Source organism: Herpailurus yagouaroundi, unplaced genomic scaffold (genome assembly GCF_014898765.1).
Source record: "Herpailurus yagouaroundi ecotype Mexico unplaced genomic scaffold, PumYag 195, whole genome shotgun sequence".
NCBI classification, from domain to species: domain Eukaryota; kingdom Metazoa; phylum Chordata; class Mammalia; order Carnivora; family Felidae; genus Herpailurus; species Herpailurus yagouaroundi.
Genome location: NW_024412426.1, coordinates 2,834,943 through 2,840,942, shown reverse-complemented (window position 1 = coordinate 2,840,942; position 6,000 = coordinate 2,834,943). Strand labels below are relative to the sequence as shown.

The 6,000-nt window shown below is 44.8% G+C and overlaps 1 protein-coding gene and 1 pseudogene across 4 annotated transcripts in view; both read left to right on the top strand.

Moving 5' to 3' along the window:
* KCNH1 (potassium voltage-gated channel subfamily H member 1) overlaps positions 1–6,000 on the top strand; it is a 382,684-nt gene that overhangs the window by 246,022 nt on the left and 130,662 nt on the right. The window lies entirely within an intron of this gene.
* On the top strand, positions 3,172–4,165 carry LOC121011701 (acidic leucine-rich nuclear phosphoprotein 32 family member B-like; annotated as a pseudogene).

Here is a 6,000-nt window from a genome sequence, read left to right as displayed (position 1 = left end):
TGTTGTATGGAAACCAATTTGACAATAAATTTCATATATTGGAAAAAGAAAAAAGAAAAAAAAAAAAAGAAATACCGAGGTGGTTAGTGTCTCCCTTGGCCTTAAGCCACCTGTCAGAATGAGCACCCAGTTGGCGGGCCGCTCTGACCTTTCCCCTGGAACCTGTGAGCAGAGTGGCATCTGCATCTTGGGATGCTGGTTGAGGTTGCCACACCTGTGTTGTGCCCAAAGGTGGAGAGATCAGGCATAAATAAGGAGCTTCACTGCCTGCAGGATAAAACCGAGGGACGCCTTGCATGATGTGGGGGTCTTGTTACAACCCAACTCCCTCTCTCAGGGTCGCCCCACCACCGTCCTTGAGTTCTAGGAAACAGCTATGCTGAGAGACTCGTGGTTCGTTAGATGAGATTTGTTCTCTCAACGGTCCAGCCTTGGCCATACTATTCCCTTCGCCTGGACTTTTCCATTTCCCTGCCCCCTTCCTCACTTACCAGACTAATTCAAGACCAAGTTCTGGCAGTTTCTCATGCAGGAGGGCTTTCTTCCCTCAGTTCCCCAAATGGAGTCAGTTAAATGCAGGCTTTGTTTCCAGGTACTTCTATCACAGCTAAATAACCTCAACTGACCTCTAGCCCACATTGTCCTTGTCCTTGCCTTCTGTACCTTTGGAGATGTTGTTTCCATGGTCTGGAACACCTTCCCACATGCTTCCTTCTATCCTCAGCTTTGCCTCTCCAGCAGAATTCTCTGGGGATGGTTTCTTCTCTTATCACAAGGCCAATTATGTTTTGCTAAGCACTGGTCTTCCAGTCCCTGATAGCTAGCACCAAGTCCACTGTTCAGTGGTAATGGTATGGTGAAGCTGAATCAGAAATCCAGAGAAGTTTACCACTCCGGCCTTTTCTCTTAATAACAACACTATCAACAGAAGACTAGAATCCAGTGATTTCTGATTGCTATTTTTTGGACAAATTTATCAAGGTAGGTACATACCTTATCAAACAGCTAAATAGAGGTTGGATGTTGTTTATTCCTCCCTAAACTCAACATATCCACCACTGCTTAGCTTCATTTTTATTTTTCTCTCTCCCCTCAGGGTAATTTTGACTGTTTTGCAGCCCCAGTGATTCAGGGCAAGACGCCCAGGGCCCTTGGCTTGTCCAAGGCATCATGGCAGACACTCAAGGCTCCAGTTCAAAGCTCCTGTTCAAAGCTCCAGTGAGGCTCTGTTTCTTCCTCCTGACATTTGGCCACCCCCCCCCCACACTTAGCCATCTCTCTTCATGAAAAATAATGACCTTGCTAATTTCAAGGCCTAAAATTACCTTTTTCTCTACATATTATTTCTTAATCTTTCCTCTTTCAAGTGAGAAAAGAAAAAAAAATCATAAAAGCCACCTTTTTCCTACTCTCTGTAAAATCTGAATCTAGCCTATGATTATTTCTTCTCAACTAGAAAAAAGTTCATTTATCAACTTAGTTACTAATTTCTTCAATTAACTACACCGCCTCTTTTATTTTTTTAATCATCAGTACGCAGTTAGCATGAAGTACTTTCTTGGCTAAGCCTGTTCTTTTATATTCTGTTTCATAAAGGCATCAAACTCTTTTCCTTAACATTTTTACAATAGTTGAACATAGCCAGACTTTTTCAGAACAAGGCATCCAGTGGTTACTTGCAGACTAATCTTGAGGCTCACAGATGGGAGGGAGATAATGGTGCCTATAAGAATCATGGGAAGTTTTAAAAAACGTACCTGCTAAACCTCTTCTCACCCCACTTCACCCGTGAGCATAACTAAACCTAGGAAAATGTAATTTTTAAAAAAGCTCTTTTGATGATTCTAATATGCCTCCTGATTGAGAATCATGGTCATGGGGTGCCTGGGTGGTTCAGTCGATTAAACGGACGACTTCAGCTCGGGTCATGATCTCGCGGTTTGTGGGTTTGACCCTGGTGTTGGGCTCCGTGCTGACAGCTTAGAGCCTGGAGCCTGCTTCACATTCTGTGTCTCCCTCTCTCTCTCTGCCCCTCCCCTGCTTGTGCTCTCTTTCTCTCTCTCTCTCTCTCTCTCTCTCTCTCTCTCTCTCTCTCTGTCTCTCTCTCTCTCTCAAAACTAAACATTAAAAAAAGAGAATCATGGTCACGATGGTTGGAGGTAGGCAGGGCCCACATGAGGATTGTTGATTTCACACATGACTTACATTGGGGAACAGAAGGGGAGGCCGGTTAGATGTGATGGTTATGGGAGGCTTCTGGAAGAGTTATGTCTGTTTTGAGTTGGATCTTGAATAATAAAAATATAGCAATAACTGACATGTGTTGAGCAGGTACTGCATGGAGCACTTCATATACATCATCATGTTTAATCCTCACCAAGGGTGGTCTTATCCCCTTTTTGTACAGATGGGGAAAGTGGAGCTCAGAGAGATCAAGCGCTTAGCTCAAAGTCACTCAGCAAGTAAGTAGCAGAGCTGGCATTTAATCCTGTAGTCAGTGTGAGTCCAAAGCTCTGACTGCTATGATGTGTCAGATTTACTGGGAGGGAAGCAGCAGGGATTCGTGGTGTGGGTTATGGCAGGAAAATGATTTCTACCTGATCAAAATCTTTGCGGGAGACAGATATCTGTGCTTCTAAGAAGTCCTCAAAGTCAATTATGGATGTCACCATTAGGCTGGAAAAATTGTCTTTCTGTCTCTAAGAAGATGAGAAAGGCCAAGTTTTTATCATCACGAATAGACCTGGTGTATTATCATCTATTTCAATTTTTCTATCTAATTCCATAATCATAATTCATAATCATAGTCATTTCTTGGAGATCAGAGGGACTTCCGCATCCATGCAGTCTTGTTTCTTGTCTGACTCCCTCACTTGGTAGGTTTTTTTTTATTCAAAGAAAGGCAGCAGCAGCACAAGGCCAAGGCAAGCCCGCCACCACCCGCCTCCAAGAGCAGTGCGGCCCGTGGCCGGGGGCGGCGGTAGTGAGACCAGCGCTGCTCTCCCGCCCCCTTCCCTCCGCGGTTTCTCTGCTCGCCGGAGTCGCTGGGTTCCCCGGGCTCCGCTGGCCTGCCCGCCGCCCCTGACCGTCCGACGGCCCTCCCCACGCAGGCCTGGACGCCTGTCACCCCGCCGCGGAAAGCAAAGTGTGAAGAGTGGGGAGCAGGGAACCATGGACGCGAAGAGGAGGCTCCAATGGAGATGAGGAATCAGACTCCCGCAGCTGTTGGAAAACTTGTCCCCGACAATGGCAGATCAAATGGTGGGAAACTGAGGCTGAACAACTGAATTTGTGAACTTAGACTTGCTCAGTGTCATAAACGCAGGCTTGATTTCAGTTTCAGATCTCCAACAGATACTTAAATGGAAAAAGCTTGAGCTTAGTGACAATAGCGTCTTTGGAGGTCTGGACAAGTTAGCAGAAAACCTTTCAAATCCCACACATCTGGACCACAGTGGTAATACACGGCAAAATATCAGCACTGTGGAACCTCTGAAAAAGTGGGACTGCCTGAAAAGTGCGCATCTGTTTAACTGGGGTTACTAGTCTGAATGACTAGGGAGAGACTATCTCCCCCAGCTGACCTACCTGCATGGCTATGGCCAAGAGGATGAAGAAGCCCCTGGCTCAGAAGCCCAGGTGGATGCTGTGCAGGAAGGGGATCAGGGCAAAGGGGAAGATGAGGACAAGGATGGTGAGGAGGAGGAGTGTGATGGCCAAGAGGGTGACGAGGAAGAGGAGGGTGGAAAAGGGGTGACGATAAAGATGGAGTGAGTGGGGAAGAAGACGACTTTGGACGTGATGGACAAGGTGATGAGGATGAGGAGGAAGAAGGGTAAGAAAGCGGGAAAGGTAAGAGAGGAGAAGAGAAACTGATGATGAAGAAGATGATGAAGACCCAAACGACCTGCAGGGAAAAAACTGTTCGGTATTGGTTGGACTGCTCACTGGTAGCTGTTTAAATGATAATAATAAAAGGGTGGCTGTGATACCAGCCACAGGACACCCAGCAACCCAGAGAGCCAAAGGACAGTCCCTGTCACGTTCTGCCTTCCTCCTTTTGGTCCCTCTTCAAAATCCACCATCAAGCTTGGAGACTGTGAGCACTGTTGGGTCTTTGTGTAAGACTCTTGCTGTAGCATGGGTCATTGTGGCTGGCCACTGACAGTTACGTGAAGACTGTAACATCATTTTTACTTTCTGTACAACAAAGAAGGTTTGCAAATAAAATCTTAATGTAAAAAAAGGACAATTTTCCACAGCAAAGAATTAGCTGGCCCCAAATACCAATGATGCCGAGGCTGAGAAACCTGGTATAAATGTTCGGGGCATGGACTTTGTAATCCAGATTGTCTGAGTTTGAATCCAGCTCCACACTTTCTAGCTGTGTGACCTTGGCCAAGTTACTCAACCTCTCTGTGGCCCGTTTGCAAATACGGCTAACCATAGCCCTTCCTCATAGGGCTGTGAAGAGATTTAAATGAGTCAGTATAGTTGGGGCACTGGAGCCGTATGTCCACACAGTCAACGTTTGTTTAAGAGAGGCATCTGGTGCCGTGGCAGGGCGGGTTCCCAAGCCAGCCTGCCTGCGTGTGAATCCTTCATCTGCCACTTACCAGCTGTGTGACTTTGGGCAAATCACTTAAACATTCTTGACTCAGATTCATCTGTAAAATGCAGATAATAATAGTATCTGCCATTAAGATAAATTATGTGTGCAAAATGATTAGAACAGTGATTTACACATCATAAAAGCTGTGCACGTACCGGTTGTTATTATGACTCTTAGTATTTCTTTATTAAGTAAATATTTGAGCCTCCTGTGCACAAAGGGGTGGAATCACGTGTGTTACGGCTATGAGACTGCAGAGTCAAGATTAGGACCACTGACTCAGGAAAGGATAGCCCTGTCCGATATGAGAGTTTACAACTCTCTCTACTCCTTGGCATTCTGTGTGGTAGAAAGCTGGGTGGGGGATGACCATTTGGGGTAATTATTACTTTGGAGGCAATGTGGAGAGAGGCGCTGTGACCCCACAGTGTCACTTAGCAACCAAATAATTCCAGTTCTGGCTTTGGACAACCAAGATCACGGCTGGTTTCCAGTGAGGAAAATCACCAGATGCTAGAAGTACCAAGACCAGACTTGTCAACAATGGAGAAAGGGATTTTAATCTCTTTCTATTACTACTATTGGAAGAGGCAGTTCTTTAAAAGACATTTTGTGCAGTCATTGCGCTGTTCCATTTTGATTCACCATGGTGATTGTAGGGCCTTTTGAAAAATTTTCTTTTAGGTAGTTGTTTTGAGATGTAGAAGAGAAAGTTTGAGCTTTCTGTGAGCTTATAAGTTTAGGTGTAGACATAAGTACTATTGGAAAATGAGCCCAGTTAAGGTTAACACACACTTGTCTAAATGGCTTTAAAAACTATGTGTTATATTAAATGGCTTTGTTAATTAGATTCTCTTTGATGACTCATATTGGAGAAATAGAAACTTAGGGCTCTCGTTATCAAGTAAAGCAAAACAGTGGGTTTGCAAACCTGCAAGCCAGCCTACCTTGTTAGCCAGGTGTAACTAACTAAGCGGTTGTCTCTTTGCAATCAAGAACTCAGCAAGCACAAAATAAGTACAAGTAGCAAATTATTTGGAGACCTTTCCAACCTGTGTCTGACCTTCTTGATTCGTTTGCAGAAGTAATTGCTGTGGAAATTGCTGTGCTTTTATCTGTGGCGCTATTAAAACACTGGTTGCAATGAGGTGGTACAGACTGCTTGGTTAATGGGTTACCGTGGAGTGGGAGCCGTTGTTTCATTCGACAGATGAGAAGTAGCTGAAAATAACCTTCTCTCTCTCCTGTAAGAATTTTGCTTGTTAAGTGACATTCACCAACACAGCAGAGTTTCAGCGTGGTAGAGGAGTTTGTGCTATTCTTAGCAAGATATTAAGTGAGAGTTTTCAGGCTTTTCTTGTTATAAAGTAGGGAATGTATGAGGGTTT